Here is a 22487-nt window from a genome sequence, read left to right as displayed (position 1 = left end):
GTATAAATAATAAATGTGATTCTGATGCTTGTAAAATATTGTTTAATATTCGTATCAAGATTCAGTAATTTCGTCAGTTTATAGAAGTTTATATAAAGTTTAAATATTGGATGTATATATCTAACTATATTAACTGTTATAATTGAGCCAATGATTCGTGCGTTGGTATATGTTTTGGGTATCTTTGATTAACAACGATTTGAACAAGAGAAAGAGGAAGTAGAATGCTTTTGATGTTATTTTTCTCATCTTGTATTTACATCCGGAAAACAAAGACAGAAATTTTAGCTTTATTGCAGCGTTTTGGTTGGTTCCCAGGTCAAGGCTGATTATTTAAAATGTTAAAGCCAGTTTTATTTTTCCTTGACCTGATTGTTAAATAGAAGCAGACACTTGAGAATTTCTGGTAGTAATATGCATTGAAACAATAGGCATGAATGTATGGCTCGGACTGGTTGGCAAATATCATTAGCAATTCGATAATTGAAATTTGTTTGTTTTTGTTTTGTTTATGATCTACTTTTGGTTATGGAAACTGCATTTAGGATAAATTGGGGAAAATGATTTATGTTTTCACGTTGCATAACATCTGATAGCAAACTGAATGTCCTTGGGTAGGTTCTCAAAAAAGACGCGCCTCTAGAAAAAACATTTTCAATTTGAAGTGCGAAATATCTTGAATTTGTAAAGGTCTGAGATCGAATGAGAACTAGCCAATTTTATATTTTAACAGGTGTTGTTTTGTAATTCAAATTCATGGGAGGAATATTTATTTTTAACTCAATAATGCATGCATATGTGAACAAAATTGTCGTTGAAAAAATACCAAGATAATGCACCAACGAACCAATTATCGGCTCAATTAAAACAGTTAATATAATAATATTCAAACTTAATATAAATCCCTATCGACTAACTTACGAAAGAATTGCATTTTCCTACATATATTGGCAAAAGGTTAGAAATATAAGGGGAGAAAGTAAGTCGATTACATCGTCCCCAGTGCTCAAGTAGTACTTATTTCATTGATCCCGAAAGGATGAAAGGCGTAGTTGCCCACGGAGGAACTTGAACTCAGACCGTAAAGACGGAGGACATACCGTTATGCATTGTGCTCGGCGTGCTAAACAAATCTTCCAGCTCGCCACCTTAATTTCTTACAATTATTAAACAATGTTAAGCGGTGAGCTGGCAGAATCGTTAGTATGGCCGGAAAAAATACTTAGCGGCCTTTTGTCCTGAGTTCAAATTCCACTGAGATCATTTTTGCCTTTCATCTTTTCGGTATCGATAAAATAAGCACCAGAAGAATACAGGAATCGATGCAAACGACTCATTTCCTTCTTGAAACTTGCAGGACTTGTATCAAAATTTGAAATCAATATCAATAATATTATATGTTTATTACCGGCATAATGCCTCTCCCAAGGTTTAATAATATTAATAATGTTTTTACAAGTAGCAGGATCTCGTTTATTATTCATACATGTTGTTCTAGTCAGCTGAGGTAATGAATACTTATGTCGTCTACATAAGTTAAGTTTGCATAAATTTTCTGTCCTTGAAAACACGACTGTATAGAACATTTGGAATTGTGAAATTGCTAATAAAATTCCTAATCATCCATTTCTTTCATTTGCTATATTAATGTTTCATACGATCCTCGACACTTAATATCTGTCTTAAAATAAAGATCTTAAAACATTTAGGTGAAGAAAAAGATAATCATAGATGAAAATGACATTATAACATTAGTAATTATCTACCAAGTAATACATATATATTGTTTGCTCTTTGTCAATTAATGTGTGCGTACGTATGTGTGTGTGTGTGAAAGAGAGAGAGAGACAGATAGTGAGAGAGAAAGAGACAGTGAGTGAACGGAAGAGAGAAATAGTGCAAAATGATTCGGAATTGCCTATATCTGATTTTTTTATTAAAGTAAAATTGTGGTAAAAGCAAAGTTACATTATTTACATTTGACGGATATTTGTCCTCGTCTTGTTTGTTGTTAACACAATGTTTCGGCTGATATATCCTCCAGCCTTCATTAGGTGTCTTGGGGAAATTTCGAACCTGGATTCTCATTCCTAAGGTATTGTTCGATGTTATTATTATTATTATTATTATTATTATTCAAGTCACCACTTGGAATCGAACTCGGAATCTTGGTGTTAGTAACCCGCGTTCTTAGCCACTAAGCCATATGCCTACGGACACCTGAATAATAATAATAATAATAATAATAATAATAATAATAATAATAATAATAATAATAATAATAATAACATCGAACAATACCTTAGGAATGAGAACCCAGGTTCGAAATTTCCCCAATACACCTGATGAGGGCTGGAGGGTACGTCAGCCGAAACGTTATGTTAACAACAAGTATAATAAGTACAGATATCTGTCAAATGTAAATAATGTAAATAGTGGCGAACGTTCTTGGAAACCCGCAACCAACAGAACTGAGTTAAACATCGCAGTTGTGCACGCAGTTGTGAGGGGAAATCGTCGAATCACCATCCCTGAGTTATCAGAAGATGTGCAGATCAGTTACGATTCAGTTCAGTCCATTATCACTGAAGATTTGGATATGAGACGCATGAATGCCAAGATTGCGTATCAGGTTTTGACTAGGCACATCATTCCCCAGGTCTAACAGCCACCATAGTCCTCAAATCTCGCGCCTTGTCACTTTTCCATTTATTAGTATTAAATGTATACCTGTATAGATATATGTTTATACATACAAAACGCTTATGTGTGTATGTGTTCATATGTATCGTCAGTGGATCATATTTCCGTAAAAGAATCACGCCTTAAACATAAGACTAGTAATGTATTTATAGGAAGTTAATTATATATATAAGATATAATATAATATACTCTTTTACTCTTTTACTTGTTTCAGTCATTTAACTGCGGCCATGTTGGGATGGGAGACAAACACAGACACACAAACATATACACACACATGCATATATATATACATATATACGACGGGCTTCTTTCAGTTTCTGTCTACCAAATCCACTCACAAGGCTTTGGTCAGCCCGAGTCTATAATAGAAGACACTTGCGCAAGGTGCCACGCAGTGGGACTGAACCCAGAACCATGTGGTTGGTAAGCAAGCTACTTACCACACAGCCCCTCCTGCGCCTAGAACAAATAATTAAAATAATTAAACAATTAAATAATTAAAATAAAAAGATATTCTACAATTTGTTTCGACTCATATCCACTAGTGAATTAATGAAAAATTCACTTTTATGTATATGAATCTCATCAAGGTAATATTTCTCTAAAAATTAGACAATAATTTCATAAAATGACTGCTAAATAATTACGATTTCGCAGTCCTTGCATGAATTTTTTGTCTATTTTTTTAGACAAATATTACCCTGACGAGATTCATATGCAATAAATTTTTTTTTATAAATTCGCTAGTGGATATAAATCGAAATAAACTGTAAGACATATATATTTGTTTTAATTATTTGTTATATTATATTATACTAGCAGAGCCACCCGGCGTTGCCCGGGAATAAAATTGTTGCTTATTGGTACTTGGAAACTTTTACGATAATTAAAATGGGGATTAAATGAAAAAAATTCACACAGCGAATATACCACATTATTGTTTCACTGTTATATACACAGATATACATTGACGCATGTCAGTCGAAAAGTGAAAGTGTAATAGTAATACTTACTTTAACACTCAATGGTTTTACACTTTTGTATATGACATGTACATGCTATTCATGTAAGTGCTTCTTCATATACTATGTTTTCTGTCTTGCCATGTTTATCACTGAGAATGTAGAGGTTCTTTTCATCTCCAACTCTAGAACATCCAACATACAGCTGACCATGTGAGAAGCAAGGTTGAAGGGGGTTAAGTCCCACCACCTTTAGAGATTGACCTTGTGCTTTGTTGATAGGCATTGCAAAGCTAAGTTTGACCGGAAACTGCAGTCTCTTGAAATGAAAGGGGAGATCATTTGAAATGAGAGGTATCCTTGGAATGAAGACATTCTCACTCATCATGTTGCCTGTAATTATTGTTGCTTCCAACACATGGGGCATGGCTGTTTTAACAACCAGCCTTGTTCCATTGCAGAGTCTGGGTGCATCAAGGTTTCTTAATAGCATTATGGGAGCACCTATTTTCACGATCAGAATGTGTGGTGGAAATCCTGGTGGCTGAAGTGAATTGAGGAACTCCACTGGGTAATGCGTTGCCTGTTGTTGATCAAGGAAGAGTCAATCGATCTGTATGAAGATTCAGGTCCTGGAAGCTGAGTTAACAAATTCAAATTCAGCTTGTCTACAGAATCGTTCCTTGGTGCCAGAATTGTTCTTTCACATAGCCACTTGTAACTTTTGTAGTTTGTGGCAATGTTTGGAAACACCTTGCTCTTTAGTTCTTCAAGGGAGGCACTCATATTGCCACATGGGAGATGATGCAAATTATCTTCTGGATCTTGTGGAAGTTTTCCATTTCCAATGTCAAGTAACTTGTTGGAGAACTGTGCGGCTAACGGGTCACCATGAATGTGAACCCTCATGTTGGTTGTCAGAGTAAGCTGCTTGACATGTTGCCAGATATATGAGGACTTGATGCAAGCTCTCAGCTCATCCGCCCTGGTTCCTCTGGGAACGACAGGCAGCGTTTGCCTGAAGTCACCAGCCATGAGGAGGGTGACACCACCCATGATCTTATTGTTTCTGAAGTCTTGTAGTGTTCAATCAAGCGCTTCAAAGGCTGCTTTATGGGACATTGTTGCCTCATCCCAGACAATGAGTTTGGCATTTGTAAGGAGTTTTGCTAACGCTGTATTCTTTGTTATGTTGCATAAAGGAGATTCATTTTGGATGAGGTTCAGAGGCAGCTTGAATGTTGAATGGGCTGTTCTTCCACCTGTTAGGAGTGTGGCTGCAATTCCAGAGGATGCAACAGCCAGAGCAATCTTCTTCTGTCTCACCTTGGCAAGGAGCAGGTTGATCAATAATGTCTTTCCTGTGCCTCCAGGAGCATCTAAGAAGAAAACCCCACCAGTGTTATTGTCCACAGATGTAAGAACTTGCTAGTATACATCCATTTGATCCTGTACCAGAATTGGTTCCTTTTCATTGACAACTGCTTGCAAACTTTCCATGTTGTGTGATGTTTCCCTGATTAGCTCTTGTGCTAATCTGTGTTGAACATCTCTGACAGGAGGAGCTGGAAGACCATAGATTTCAAGTTTGTTTCCACCCAGTGATTGAACCTTGTCGTCTATTAATCTTAATGTCTCATTGAAGATGTCATCATTGAATGTGACATCACCGTCACACTGATATTGAATTCTTTGAAGAATGTCTTCAGAAAGCAGTATCGAAGGTACCAGAAAAAAGAAAACCTCAGCAACAGGGAAACACAAAACCGTACTTCTGTTAGTAAATGATGAAATTACTTACATCAGTAAATGTAAACTTGTTAGCGAATGAAACGTAAACTTTTATTGAGAGCAGTAACGATTGAACTTAAAGTGATGTTGAATCGAAATTTGTCACTCAGTGAACGAAACAGCAACACAAAACCGTACTTCTGTTAGTAAATGATGAAATTACTTACATCAGTAAATGTGAACTTGTTAGCGAATGAAAACGTAAACGTTTATTGAGAACAGTAACGATTGAAGTTGAAGTGAGGTTGAAGCGAAATTTGTCACTCAGTGAACCAAACAACCAGTATCGAAGGTACCAGAAAAAACCTCAGCAACAGGAAAACACAAAACCGTACTTCTGTTAGTAAATGATGAAATTACTTACATCAGTAAATGTGAACTTGTTAGCGAATGAAAACGTAAACTTTTATTGAGAACAGTAACGATTGAACTTAAAGTGATGTTGAATCGAAATTTGTCACTCAGTGAACGAAACAGCAACACAAAACCGTACTTCTGTTAGTAAATGATGAAATTACTTACATCAGTAAATGTGAGTAAACTTTAAGTGCGAACAGTAACGATTGAAGTTAAAGTGAAGAAAAAACTATGGCTACCGGACGTTGACATTGAGGAACCTTTTTAAAGAAGTGAATCTTAAATATAAAGCAATATTATTTATTTTTAATTAAAAAAATCAAATGAAGAGCCTAAGATTTATCCGAGGTCAAATTATTCAAGCATCACAAGTATGGAAGCATTTGGTGAAGTCGATTTCACGTGAAAAGCGATTACACACACATCTCTGTTTTATACATAGTATAGATTATGTTATATTATATTATATTACATTATATGCTTCTATAGTATAATTATGTTATATTATAATGTTCATAAATTCATAATATGTCAATTGCATTTCTCTATTTCCTTTAATATTTATATTTTGAAATCATGCCATTTTAAGTTCTGATTTTTTTCTCTACTATGTTGTGGTGTTTAATTGTAGAATCAGTGAAAATGTATGTTTTCCACACCGATGAAGGAAATTGTTTCTTCCTTGGATTGAATAATAATAATAATAATAATAATAATAATAATAATAATAATAATAATAATAATAATAATAATAATAATAATAATAATAATAATCATAATAATCATAATAATAATTAATGATAATAATAATAATAATAATAATAATAATAATAATAATAATAATAATAATAATAATAATAATAATAATAATGATAAGAGCACCGGGCTGAATAACAACATGGATGTGCTACACCGGTCTCCCTATACAAAAACAAATCTAATCCAATAACATCGATGGAATTAGGTAAAAGAACCGGTGGAAGATTTGAAGGAAGCAGTCTTTTAACGAAGATAATTTTTTTTTAATATTTTTTATTCTTAAAAAATGAAATGTTACTGCCATACAAAGCACAGGTCCTCCTATGCACGATGTCTCAGTGAAACACGTGCGATCACACACGCAAAACCAACACCGGAAAGTTTACAAACTATATAAAAAAGAAATGGAATAAAATAGTAAGTACATATATTGAATAACTACGCATACACTCGAACGTGTACACAATGATATATACGTTTTGATACCCACAGAACTACACATGCATCTTAATGCTTACACAACTACGTGAAAATCACAGGACACACTCACGCATACGAAAACACATATCACACACGAAGCAAAACCAAAACTTTTTTTTCTTCTTTATTTTCATTTTGTGAACAAACACAGACAGTGAACCATTCATAAGTTTAAAACGCCACACACACACACACACAAATACACTATGCCCGGAGATAAATCTATCAACAAAAAAAATGCATATGAATACCGATCTGCTAGCCTTAAAAAACTACGCTACGAGCAATGTTTACATGCTGAGAACTCGGTGACGGTGTTGTCTCAAAAAACTGACCCTAAACAGACAAATCCGTCCCCTAATGTCAACACCAAAGCTCGTCATGCCTCAATGATAACAAAGCAGATCACAAACCAGATTGGTCGTCGACCGAATCACAAAGGGCCACTTACTCGATATAGATCTGCTAGCCTTAAGAAGCTACGTCACGAGAGCTCGGAGACGGTGTTGTCTCCAAAAATTTACCCTAAACAGATAGATCCGTCCCCTAGCGTCAACGTCGAAGCTTGTTGTGCCTCACTGTTAATAAAACAAAATACAAACCGGAATGGTCATCGACCGGGTTATAAAGGACCACTTACTCGGATAATGAACCAGATCCGAGACGAGAAATCTGCTACTGGTTCAAATCTTCCCGACACACAGGAGCTGGAAGTACCCCACAACCGGAATATTCCAACGAATGGCCATCCATGCTCGTCATCAAATAACCAAAAGAAAAAGAATGAAAAATGGTCTAGGGAAGATAATAAAGAAGTTCTTACAGCCTTCTACCATGCCATATATTTCCCTACAGATAAATCTAATACTGTACAAGCCTACTTAAACTGGAGACAGAAACACCTTGAAGTAAGACCCTACATAGACAGTAACAAACTTGCCAACGTCAGAAGAAACATTATGAAAAACAAATTTCTAACTGAAATAGAGATTGACCAAATTAAACTAGCAGTAAGGGATAAAAAGAATGAAACTGCAGCTAAAGAAGATACTACAGAGGAAATAATTATAAACCAACCCAAGGCTGATGAAAATACAGTAATGACTGAAAGAGTTAAGGTAACTGATAGGCAAAGTGAAATACTCTCTGAACCAACCATAAACACTGAGGCAGGTGAAAATCAAATAGATGAAGAAAGTCATACAGAAATCGACGCAACAGAACTACATGATCTAAAAAATCAAATCATGATTGAATGGCTGAAAATTTTAAAGAAAACAGTATGAATGAACGCGACACTCTCCCCAAAATTCGCAATTCTAACCAAAACTTTAAAATAATTGGTAAAATCCGCCTTGCACTTAAGGATATAATTTCAGCTAATGATGTTGATATTACAGATCTCAATCACCTGTACTATGCATCCGCAAAAATCTCAACGGTTCTATGTGGTGAAAAGATTAGAAAACGACAACACTCCCACAAAAAGCCTTCTTGGCAAGAGCGCATTCAACACCAAATTAAGATACTTAGATCTGACATAGAATGTTTGAAAAACCTTAAATTTGACAAGAGTATCAAACCTACAAAGACCCAAAAACTAAAGAAAAAATATAATGTGAAAACCATAGTTGACATTGATACCACCATAGAAACCATCAAGTAAACGGTATGTGCTAAAGCTGCCCGTATAGCAAGGTATGAAAAGCGTGTTAGATTCTTCCGAGATAATAACATGTTCAAAAAGAACCCCAAAAATTTTTACAGAAAGATGGGGAAAACACCAGTAACAATAAAGTCTGTCCCATCAAAAGAAGAAGTGCAAGAATTTTGGAATAAAATCTGGGCAGAAGATAAAACACACAATGAAAAGTCCCCTTGGATTGATAGAATATCTACAGACTTAGACTCCTTAGAGGAGCAAAAGTGGGAGGGGGTCAAGGTAGAAGATATAAGATCTGTTCTCAGGAGGTCAAGCAAATGGAAGTCTCCAGGAAAGGATAAAATTCCTAACTTCTGGTTGAATGCCTTCCCAGAGAGCCATGAACTGCTAACAAAACTTTACAACGATGTTTTGCAAAATCCTAGTTTGATGCCCTCTTGGCTAGTTAATGGTTTAACATTCCTGCTTCCAAAAAATGAGGAAACAAACGAACCAAAAATTTATCGACCCATAACCTGCTTAACAACAATGTATAAGACGCTAACATCTGTCCTAACCGAGTACACTTATAGTTTTTTAATAGAAAGTAGCATATTCCCTAATGAGCAAAAGGGATGTAAACGTGGATCTTATGGTTGTAAAGATCAGCTACTCATCAATAAGATGATCTTAGAAGATTGTCACAAGCACCAGAAAAACTTGTCAATAGCCTGGATAGACTATAAAAAGGCTTTTGATAGCCTACCACATAGCTGGATTAGGAAATGTCTGGAAATGTATAAAATAGCTCCTACTCTGCGAAACTTTTTATCTGTAAGTATGAGATCATGGGGAACCACACTGAGGTTGAACAATGACAATGAATCTCTAAATGCTGGAGATGTAAGAATTTCAGGTGGCATTTTCCAGGGTGACTCACTATCACCACTCCTCTTCTGTCTAGCCCTAATACCGCTCTCAAAATTGCTCAATGATGCACAGTATGGTTATAAAATATTTGATAAAAATATAAATCATCTCATTTACATGGATGATTTAAAGCTCTTTGCAAAAAATGACCAACAACTCAAAGGCCTACTAGCGATTGTTAAACAATTCAGTGATGACATCAGGATGCAATTTGGCCTTGATAAATGTGCAAAAGCTAGCTTTATCAAAGGAAAAATAACAAAAACATCTAATGTGAACCTTGACCAGCAAAATGTCATAAAAGAGTTAGAACCAGCGGAGAGCTACAAATACGTAGGGGTAATTGAAGGGGACAATATCAAGCATTCAGTGATGAGGGAAAGGATTAGAAGAGAATGTTATCGCAGGGTGAGAGCAATACTGAAGACAGAACTGAACGCGAGAAACAGGATCGAAGCGATCAATGCTCTAGCCATACCAGTCGTGACTTACAGTTTCAATATCGTTAACTGGTCAATTACTGAAATATGTAATGTTGACAGAAAAATACGAAAACTGTTGACAATGCATATAATGCACCACCCTAAGGCAGATATAGAACGTCTTTATCTGCCAAGAAAAGAGAGAGGCCGAGGACTTCTACAGCTGGTATTATCAATGAAGGTAGCCACAATTGGCCTAGACACCTATCTGAAAAACTCTGAGGACTGGATGCTAAAACTTGTCTTAAAACATGAAAGCAAGATAGCATCTTATGGCATGGAAAAATGGCATGGAAAACCTCTTAATGGCAAATACCCAAAGAGAGCGAATAATGCAGATATTGACAAAGCCCTTACCCATCAATGGCTAATGGCCTCTGGCTTGAAATCAGAAACAGAGGGGTTTATCATAGCAGCCCAAGATCAATGCCTACCTACAAATAACTACCAGGCCAACATATTAAAGAACGGCAGCTCCCCATTATGTCGTATATGCCAACAACAAAATGAGACCATCGATCATGTTGTCTCTATGTGCAGTCTTCTTGCGCCTACAGAGTATCTCAACAGGCATGATAGAGCTGCACAATATATTCACTGGGTAATATGCAAAAACCTGGACTTGCCCCATGATAAAAACTGGTGGGAACCCAAACCACCCCCAGTACTTGAAAATGATCACATTGCACTCCTCTGGAACTTCACCATTCAAACTGACAGAAAGATAGACGCAAATAGGCCAGACATCATACTGAAAGACTTCAGACAAAACTCATGCCTCCTCATTGATATGACTGTCCCAATCGATATAAACGTATCTGTCAAGACCTACCAAAAACTGAGCAAATATAAAGATCTTGAAATAGAAATTAGCAAAATGTGGAATCTGAAGACGAAAACAATACCTATTGTCATAGGTGCCCTGGGAATGACAGCGAAACGGGCTGATTACTACCTAGCTCAGATACCAGGAAACCCCAAAAGGGCTGAAGTTCAAAAGATAGTGCTCATGAGAACTGCCCATATCCTACGTAAAATACTGTCTATGTGATCTCAAATTTTAAAGCAAACACATAATTTTCTTATGGTTTCTTAAACATTCACTAGAACAAAACTGTACAAATCCAAATATATGGTACCCTAGGCATATATATATATATATATATATATATATATATATATATATATATATATATATATACACACACACACACATACATACACACTTATATATTGATACATATATGTGTGCTTGTACGCTCACACAGATATATATATAGTATGAGTAGCATTGACCATAGTATTTTCAATGTTTGTTTACATAAGAGTGACATTAGTTTAGACTGAATTTCTAGCAACATTTTTCAGGGTTTTTTTTAAACAAGTTTCTATGTCTGAGAGTGCATCACTGGAAAGTTTGAAGACATGGGTCCACATTGAAAATTATAGGTGTGATTTACAATTTTTACATGACGCTAAAAATTACTGTAAACAACCTATTTTCTACATTGCATCCGTCGATCCCTAAAAAACTGATACGGACCTCGATTGAGAACAGCTGGTTTAACTAGTCTTACATTTTAGATTTTGCAATGTTTGCTTATAGAACGGAGCCTTATGTCAAGCAAAGAAGTGAGCTAGTCCATCCTATTGCAAGGTTATTTGATTGTTCTCTTACGACGTTATTGTTCGCAAATACATGCAGTATCGGACAGAAATATTTGGTCCAGTAGATAATAAATGCCAAGTACGTGTGTGTATGTGTATGTAGTTTTTAAAATTTTGTTGCTGCTGTTTTGGGCATCGTTCTTGTTGGCGTTGCTTTTGCTTAGTATTATTTCTGTCACATTTCTCTGGAATTTCCAAGGGGATTTTATGACCAGCTTCATATATGAATGTTTGGGGTTTTTTTTCTTATTGTCTTTGTTCTTGTTTCGAAAAGTAAAGTAGTAAATAAATTGGTAAAGAGAGGATTTCTAGTAAAAGTTTTCTGGGCGTTTATGTTTTAACAAACTTCTAAGCCTGAGGGTGCACCATTGGAAAGTAAGAAGACAGGGGTCCATATTGAAAACCACAATATTTTCATGACCCCTGAAAAGCTACCATGGACTTCCAATGTGCTACATTGTATCTGTGGACCAATAAAAATTTTATATTGACCCCAGTTGAGGACCTTTGGTCTAAACAGACTTACATTTTATTTTCAACGTTTATTTATACTACGGGGAGTTTTAACAGATGCTAAAAGTGAGCTAGAACAACATATTGCAATATAATTTAATTGTTTTCTAACGATTCTATTGTGCACAATTGCGTGCAGTATCATACTGAAATATTTCTTCTAGTAGATAGTAAACATTTAAACATGTTTAAGCTTATATTCTGATTTCAAAATTTATAAACTTAATATGTTTCACAGTTTAAAGGAAAGATTTCTTCTAGTAACTCATTCCCTGTAGAAAAATTAATCAAGGTATAATGGTATTGCTATCAGTTGTTACAAAACGTGATGATTTCAAATGCCACCAACACAGCTTGTTTTAATGAAAACAATTAAGGTTTCCACAAACAAAAGCAGAAGATTAAAAATAACCAGCAGATATTCATATTTCTAATGATATTTGTTAGTCTTAATTTGAATCTTTTTATTTTCTTAATTATTTTCGTGAGAAATTCCTGTCACACACGTTTTGAAGTTCGTTTCAATTGTTCACTAAACGCATAAGTATCGATGGTAAACCTTCCAAGATCAGTTGTGGTGCTGGCAGTTGACCAAAAGACGACCATAATGCAAAAAGCATTAATTATCTTCGTTGCTTTCCTGCTGCTTGTAACAGGTAAGAATAACTAGACAAACATTTGCATCCTACTCATTACTTCACTTTCGCATTTATTTATTCATTTTGTGCTGTAGTCATTATGTGCTGCTGTATTCATTTTGTGCTGTAGAAAAATATGATTGGGATGAAGTAATACCAATAGACTATATATTATTCATATAAACACATACAGTGTACATTTATAGTCTATTGGCTAGTTTTTTTTCTTCTTGCTAGACCACTGGTAGCAAAAAGAATTTCTAAATTTTTTTGCTACCCTGAGATTTATTAATAATGGGAAAATGATTTTTTGGTTAATTTATGGAAGAAAATCAGCATTTTTTGTATTTGCTGCTGATAAGAAAACCGCATATGCACGGTAGATATGAAAAATTATAACATATAAGCACGAGACATGTTCTATGTATTGCATCGTGTTTATATACTAATCTTGGCTTTCCTGCTGATGATAGCTGGCCTAGCAAATTATTTTATTTTGCTGACAATAGCTTGAAACCATGGTTCAGGAAATAAGATGGTAAATGTTTTTATTTTTCATTCCCTTTCGAAATTATCCCTAATTGTAGTTTGGAGTTTGACTGCTCCTTCTAGCGGGTTAGATGTACTATTATGGAAATTTATCTTATGTGTTTAAATGTACAGTGTATGAATTTATATGAATGATATATAGTTTATTGGCTAGTTCTTTTCTTCTAGCTAGACCACTGGAAGCAAAAAGAATTTCTAGATTTTTTTTGCTACCCTGAGATTTATTAATAATGATATAATGATTTTTTGGCTAATTTCTGGAAGATAATCGGCACTTTTTGTATTTGCTGCCGATAAGAAAACTGCACATGCGGGGTAGATATGAAAAATTATAACATATAAGCACGAGGCATGTTCTATGTATTGCCACGTGTTTATATGTTAATCTTGGCTTTCCTGCTGATGATAGCTGACCTGGCAAATTATTTTATTTTGCTGAAAATAGCTTGGAACCATGGTTCAGGGAACAGATGGTAAATGTTTTATTTTTCATTCTCTTTTGAAATTATCCCTAATTGGAGTTTGGAGATTGACTGCTTCTTCTAGCGGGTCAGATGTCCTATTATGGACATCTCGCTTATGTGTATGTATTTATATGAGTAATGTATAGTCTATTGACTAGTTTTTTTCTTCTCGCTAGACCACTGGTAACAAAAATTATTTCTAAATTTTGTTGCTACTCTGAGATTTTTAATAAATAAATAAATAAATAAATAAATATATATATATATATATATATATATATATATATATATATATATATATATATGCGTATGTAGATACAAATTTGAGAAAAATCTTTTTTTTCTTTATATATTCATAATATATAAAAAGTAGATTCCAAATTTAATTCTTTTTTTCCCTATAAATATGCGAAATGATACAAATTTCAGGTATGAATATTTGACCGAGCGACTTTTCCTTCTTTTTTTTTTTCCACTTTCCAAACACATGTGTTATAAGTTTTACAGGATAACATGTTCGAATGAAACTGCTGAAAACTGCAAAAAGTGCTGACATATGACCTCCATACGTGGATCGTTTCTGTTTGACTGCAATTTTTGAAATTTTAAAATTTCAGTCAAAATATTCAAATTTTGTGTATTTATGTCACTTTTCACGCTACGTAGTAGGGCCTATATCACTTGTTCCACAAAAGAATCTTTAACAAGTTATAGGCGTTTCAATTGTGATAATTTAAATCCAGTCGAAAAAACCGCATTTGGAAGCTATCATTTTGTGCGTGATTGAGATCGTGAGACTACAAAAGGATAACGTCAACATTGTACGATGACACGTGCTGTAAGCATTTAATAAGCAAAAACAAAATGATCAAAAAACGAGTAACCAGCATATATCTTCAGTTCTATATTTAAGAGATGAGGAATTATGTACATTACTTACATTCGATGGATATTTGTCCTCATCTTGTTTGCTGTTAACACAACGTTTCGGCTGATATACCCTCCAGCCTTCTTCAGGTGTCTTGGGGAAATTTCGAACCTGGGTTCTCATTCCTAAGGTATATTTCGATGTTGTCATTATTATTATTATTATTATTATTATCATTGTTCAGGTCACTGCTTGGAATCGAACTCGGAATCTTGAGGTTAGTAGCCCGCGCTCTTAACCACTACGCCATATGCCCATGGACAATTATGGAGGGAATTTTGGGGCTTATAAATCTAATATTTTCTATCCTTCCTTAACACCAGTTCCCATATGTTGCTCATAACTGCACTCGGTCTGCTTAGGAGGTTGTTGTGTCCTAGCATATGTGCTGCTTCTTTTAGTTTCCTTATTTTCCAGTGGTGTTCTCTGTCTATTATTTTAACTTCATCCCACAGAGGGAGGTGGTCTCTATTATTCTATACATGATCAGCTATACCCGATTTATCAATATCTCTTCGTGTCACAGCTTTGCGATGTTCGTCTACCCTTATTTTGAGGGAGTGGCATGTTTCGCCTTTGTATAACCTACCACAGCTGCATGGGATGGAGTACACGCAGTCTTTGGTCATATTCTCTTCTATTGGTGGTTTTACACGAAGGAGATATTTGCTAAGTGTTGTACTACTCTTGAATACTGTCCTGATGTCATATGGGCCACATATCTTTTGTATCAATACCAGCAGAGAGACCTGGAAATAGAGATAACTCGAATGTGGAATCTAAAAACAGAAACAATTCCTATCATAGTAGGTGCCTTAGGTATAATTAAAAAAATATTCAGACAAATACATAACAAAAACACCAGAACTTACAAATATATATAACATACAGAAAATTGCACTACTGGGTACTGCACACATTCTACGCAAAACACTTTCAATACAGTAAACATAGGAGCACCACAGCAATCCACAGCACATACCCAAGGCGCACAGAGCTGCGCTCGGTAGTGAAGTGAAAGCACGTTATAAAAATAAAACTACTGAACAATAATAATAATAATAATAATAATAATAATAATAATAATAATAATAATAATAACAACAACAACAACAACAACATTGAACAATACCTTAGGAATGAGAACCCAGGTTCGAAATTTCCCCAAGACACCTGAAGAAGGCTGGAGGGTGTATCAGCCAAAACGTTGTGTTAACAAGAAACAACATGAGGACAAATATCCATCAAATGTAAATAATGTAAATAATGAGCATATATTTTATAGTTTACGCAAGTGATATGCATTTCGTGCGGTAAAAAGTGTAAGCAATATATTTTGTTGTTTTAAGAACAGAGAATTAATTTTGTGTCAATGCAAAACTACACCAAACTTGAAATTAATTGGGACAAAATAGATGAAATTGAAAAGCAGCAGCCAAACAGAAAAAGATCACCATACATTTCCATACATTCATGTCTTTCTGAATTAGCTTTTCTAAAACAAGTTTTCATATAATTTAAATAGATTTTATATAGCTTTTTAATGCAATAAGAACTGTTTAATTCTCATTTCGATTATTTTCTTATTTTACAGCAGTACAGTCTTGCCATCAATGGAATGTCTGTGGTGGTCAATTGTATAATCCATATACTCATAGTTGTTGTGGAACACAAATAATCCCCTGGTGGCGTAGATTTTGTTGTCGCCGATGGTGGTTCTGTTGGCCTTGGTGGTATATCTATGTACTCGTATGTTGAGGTCAATCCCAGCTTGATATTAGTTCATACTAATTCTGTAATCGTCCAAGAATGAAATGATAAATTGCTCGATTCTCTCTCAATAATTCAATCAATTATATAATAACTTTCATTATATAGATTACTAGTCTTCCCATGTAATAAATGATGCTATAATTAATATACTTTATATAATGCCGCTGACGCCGACATTGAAACTCTTTTTAATGTATAGCATAAAACTTTGCAAAATACTTTTCTTCATAAAAATACTTTATCTTTCTTTCGTAAGTTATAGATAATTTGTTTAAATTCAGAAAGCATCATCGCACCAAAATTTTAATAAATGAATATCAAGGCTGAAATAAAATCGTGTGTGTTCTCTTTCTTATTATAAAAGTCAAAGTCTAATTGAATACAAGTTCAGATGATTTATATGTATTGCAATCAAAACATTCTTTCTCGTCACTATATCATTGAAACTGGTGTTACACGTTCCTAAACTCAACACAAATTTGTCACCTTGGTAAAGTATAGAACATGGTTGTATGTACGCATATATACGCATATACATGTGTGTGTCTATGTATGTATGTATGTATGTATGCATGCATGTATATATATATATATATATATATATATATATATATATATATATATATACATGAATGGTACTGCCCAGGTGTCGAAACCATAGTGATATCCATGGAGCGGCTTATGATGGAGGTGTGTTGGATTGTTGGTATGGCTGTTATAAGACATTTATGATATATATATATATATACCATAAGCCTAACTCCAAAATCACTTATGTTAATATAAAAAGTAATCATTCAATGTCTGTAATAACATAAAATAAATAATAAACTGCCTCTCACTCAACGAAGATATTTCTAACAAGGAATTGTATAATATTGCATTGGCAAAATCAGGGTACAAACAGAAAATTAAATACATTAAGCATGGTTTACATACGATTCATGGCAAACATAAACATCTACAAGAAAGAAAATATAACCTTGGTGCGAAAAACTTTACACTAAAGCTATGATTAATACAATAAATAAAGATAAAACATTTAATAGATTATATAATAACTATATACTGAACAAAAATAACCAGCATAGAAATAAGGTAGTGGAAACGACAAAGATAGACCTTAAGACTAAAGCTTATCCTAATATTGATAATAAGGTAAACATACATGCATTACAACCCAAACATTATAAACCAAAAGTATGTTATGGCCAAAATCATAAAAATATAAATAATAAATTATCCATTGACCATATCAATAGGAACATGGAACCTTACAATAATAATAGCAGCATTAACACTAATTTTCAATATAAAAAGGAACAATAAAAATTATATAAAATCAGAAATATTGCATTTCTAAATCTCTGAGAGACTTATACAGTAGCATCACGATAAAGTGATGGTTTGTTACCAACTTAATGTGGCAGTCCCAGGAAAGAGAAGAATGCTACTGCTATTTAGCCCCAGGAATCACCATTTTCAGACGGATATATAACAGAAGCGTACTGTGTCCTCAATTAAGGCCAACTTCCCAATTAAGGCTAAATTCTCAATTAAGACCAAATTCACATATGCTTCCCAGAACCTTTTTGTATGTAATTGGCTATACTGTTTGCTGGTTCAAACCGTGGAATATTGAAATGATACCCATCCTGTACATTCCACACAATATACTAGAGAGCATGATAAGAGTGATGAGTCTGTGAAACATGTTTACGGTTGTTAAACACGAATGAGAATATCATGATTTTCATGGGGATCACTGACCATATGGATAGCTACTTCATTAGATGTGGGCTCATTAAAACAGCATAAAATATTCTTTACTATAGTTTACTATAGATGTAAAGAACTCAGAAACACACACACACACACACACACACACACACACACACACACACACACTAATACACTTGATAATACTACAAACAGCAAAATGTACACATACGACGTTCAAGCGAAACGAAATGTAGTCAATATAGATGCAAAACATACTTTTTATAGCATAGTTATGCTATAATATAATGGAAAGTCACCAATTTAGCAAAAGAAACTATGCGTCACCAGTGTTACAAAGTACAGAAAGTCAACATTTATTTGGAACATGTACTAAATGTTATAAAATTTACGATTGAATATCATGGTGAAAAAAGTGAAAGTCCAAGAAAATTCAGAATGCATAATTCAATTTTTCATACAAAAATAATTTATTTTACAATTTTGAAACGAACGCTCAACCAAGTGTATAGAAAGGAAGATGGTGTTGCTGTGAACGTTAATTTGAAATATTTACTGAAGGATGTATGTAGCAAGATATAAATTAATTGGACATTACTACATATTTTTTACGGTGTAACGCTATAGGCTGTAGAATAAATACTAACACAGTAAAACGTTTGTGCAACGATGATACTCAAAGTGATGTAGAAGCTTAGGAAGACTGTTAAAAATTATCTTGAAATTGCTTAGAAGGAGTGGAATAATATTTCTGTAAATATATTGCAAGAGCTGCTGAGGCTTTCCATTTCACCAAGTTCCCGAATTCGTTATAATAACCACAATAACATTTTTTTTCGGATATATTTGCAAGAATTGTAAGTGGTGTTAAATTAGTAAAATCCTCATATTAGTAGTACTTGAAAGTGAACTTTGTTGTTCGTTTAAAGTCCAGACCGCATATAAACTTTCAATATCGGCGGGTTTCACTGTCGGGCGGGAGCAAGTTACATACATAAACTAAGACATACACACATACATTAAGGCACACTTGAAGCCTACCTCTTTCCGTGTGTGTGCCAGTTATCACCAAAAATGTATGTATGCTGACAGACACATACACCGTCACACAAATATACTTGTCACTCATCAGCCTAACGTAGGTAACGAACGCACGAACACACTCCTATAGAATATGTGACGTTATCGTCGTTGTTGTGGTGATTTAAAATGTCGTTTATGATAGGTGACTAAAAGAAAAAGGATAAAGTTAAATTTTTGTAATGCAAATATGAAAATGGAAATATAGTTTAGTTAGTAGCCAAAAGCTTGCTAAGTTTTTGATACCCCATACGTCAAAATCGGCAACTCAAAACATCATTAAAAATATAGATCATTGGAAAATACTTCATTTTTTAATCAGATAAATCTATAAAATAGAATCAATAACAGCATAAAGAACTGAAATAGATAATATAATAAATGACAGGACCACGTTGACTCGCTATATAACACAATTTTTGTCTATAGGAAACAAAAACTATTTCCTATTTGGTTAGATGTAGAAAGTATTTACTTCAAACTTTGTTTTTGTGGCCAGGATAAAGATGTGTCTTAAGTTTAACTAATACCATTGAGAAAACCGGCAAATGTGAACATTCTCATTCATACAAGGTAGGAACAAAGTGACATATAATGCAAAAGTGGCATGTATTTATTCATGGATTGTAGAAAAAACACCGCAAAATATTTAGAAGCGAGTACTTTTTCGCGATTTACGCTTATACTGTAAATTACTTTTACGAATAAGTGACCAAATGTAGTCTCCCTTCATGCTTTCGTTACGCGATCCTTGGTAACGGCGTTCAATGTCCATTATATCTTGGTGGAATCGCTTTCTTTGATCCTCCGAATACTCTCCCATGTTCTTAAATTTATCATGATGAGCGTCAAGTAGCACGGCTTTGAGGATCTTCGATGAGCTGTCAATGACGAGGCGCCTCTCACTGGGGTTACAAGCGATTCTAATAGCCTCAAACAGACTAGTCAGATTGTGGTAGAAGCAAAGCCGATCTTGATTGCTACAAAAAAGTTTTAAAATACTGGTTGCGCTTTCTCTGGTTCGTGACTTGCACACCTTCATGTAACAAATTCCGCTGCCGGAGCCTCGATGTCAAAAGTTCAGCATTGGACTTCGTGAGACCAAGATATCTGTTAAGGTCGTTGAGGTCTTCTTGGTTGGGGTAGTATGGGTTTCTCTTTTTAGCTGCACCTCTGAAATCTGGATCAACGATTTCAGCCTTTTCGAGTGTGTGCTCTCTTCTGGAGGTGGCTTCTCTCTCTTTGGAGGTGTGGGTACTGGGAGCTCAGTACAGTGTGGCACTGGGGTGATTGATGACAGAAGGTCTGGACATATGGTAACAGGTGCATTCTTGCCCAGCTCAACGTTTGGAAAGGTCAGTCATGCAGAAGAAACAGTTGTTTGAGTGGTCAGTTGGTTCTCTCCAAATTCCTGGGATTCCGAATTTCATGACTCTCTTTTCCCCTCTGTACCATCCTGCAAAAGAGAAGAATAAAAATATGAGTATACAAACACAAATATATTACACTTGCTTTCCAAATCATTTATCATCTTCCAACCATAAAGAAATATTTACAATTACAGATGTATTTACAATAGTCATTGTATGGTCTTGATTTTGTATATTATATTTTCATTAAATAAATATACATATTTTCTATAACACTGGTTAAAAAACGAATAAAAAATCGAAAGAAAATTCAAAATCATTACAATTAAAAATTCCAATAAAAGTAGAAAACTTGGAATTTAGGAGAGTTGCTTTTGCACAGAGAGCTAAGTGGCCACTGCGTGGCATCTTTCATGTGGTGGGGCCCCGTAAATGTTGGAGGTGGACTGTTATCCTGTCTCTGATGTTATGTCTAGTTTTCTCTGAGTAATCTTTGTGGCACTCTTTACATCTAATTACATAAATTAATTTTTTGATGCGCAGGTGAAATTTTTTACAACAAAAGTGTGTCCTAACATTGTACCCTCAATGTGGCGAATGCAAGTCCCGCAATTAGAGCGATTACATTTTTTGACGGTTGATATTTGATTTGTGGTGGGTAATTTTGCATTGCTGAGTAATTTTTTAAGGATTTGAGTTGTCTCTTGCTTTTTATTATTTTATGGGTTTCGAGTACTTTTTTAATCGCGGGTCTTGGCACAGTAGTGGGATGTTCTTGTGTATAATGGTGTAAGCTTCTGTATTTCTTGGATTGTGTGTTGAGAGATATGAAAGCGTACCTTCGGTGTGTTTCGGTTTTCGTGAATCTTGGATGTTTATTGCCTTGGCCCGTTCTATTCTATTATCAGTTAATGGTGATGGGTACTGACTTTTGAGTAGAATTTCCTTTAATTCTTGGGGGTCTTTTGTCCCACGTTTCCTAATTTGAAACAATTCTGCAAATTCTTTTCGCTAGATTAAAAGGAATGTTTCTTTTCGTGTGCTTTGTGTGGTTGGAGGTGAATAGAAGAAAGTATTGTTAGGAATCAGTTGGTTTGTAGTGGATTTAAATCAAGACTTAACTGCTGACAAAATATTGCTAGACATTTTCTCTAGCTACTTAAGGTTATGCCATTGTTGCTGCTTTGTTAATAATAATAATATCAATGGTGAATAAATACAATGATATTAAAATAATTAATTAGTAATGAGGAAAAATACGATAACTAAAAGTAATAATAATATCCATTCGGATATTCGATAGTTTTTAAAGTACATTTTGGGCGGCGGTAGATGCTCTTTTTAGGTGTGCATTAAACACCAACGTTGTAAGGATTTATGGACTAAATTGTGATGTAAAAATATCCATATAGTTTATAAAAGGTGTATTTAAGAGTAAAAGTTGCAATAAAATAATGAAAATAAAAATTAAAACGAAGCATATCGTTTATATCCAGTCAAAGGATTTCTTTAAAGCCAAAAATGTAAAATGAATGTTATACAAATTGGTACTGGTTATAAAATCAATCTTACCCGTACGGTATTTTTTCGCTCGATATTTTATAATCGTGGCGCCTCTACAGAAATTTAAATGGTCCAACCTTTGAGTCAGGGCG

At 34.4% G+C, this 22487-nt stretch overlaps 1 long non-coding RNA gene across 1 annotated transcript; it reads left to right on the top strand.

Annotated features, from left to right (window-relative positions):
* Positions 1-12497: 12497 nt before the first annotated feature.
* On the top strand, positions 12498-16976 carry LOC128248512 (uncharacterized). The gene is made up of 2 exons (XR_008264682.2): positions 12498-12946; positions 16464-16976. It is a non-coding gene; the product is annotated as an uncharacterized LOC128248512 (long non-coding RNA).
* The last annotated feature ends 5511 nt before the right edge of the window (positions 16977-22487 follow it).

This window comes from Octopus bimaculoides, chromosome 8, assembly GCF_046866305.1.
Source record: "Octopus bimaculoides isolate indiv1 chromosome 8, ASM4686630v1, whole genome shotgun sequence".
Lineage (NCBI taxonomy): Eukaryota > Metazoa > Mollusca > Cephalopoda > Octopoda > Octopodidae > Octopus > Octopus bimaculoides.
The sequence above is the reverse complement of the archived record's forward strand: the minus strand, read 5'-3'. Positions and strand labels throughout refer to the sequence as shown.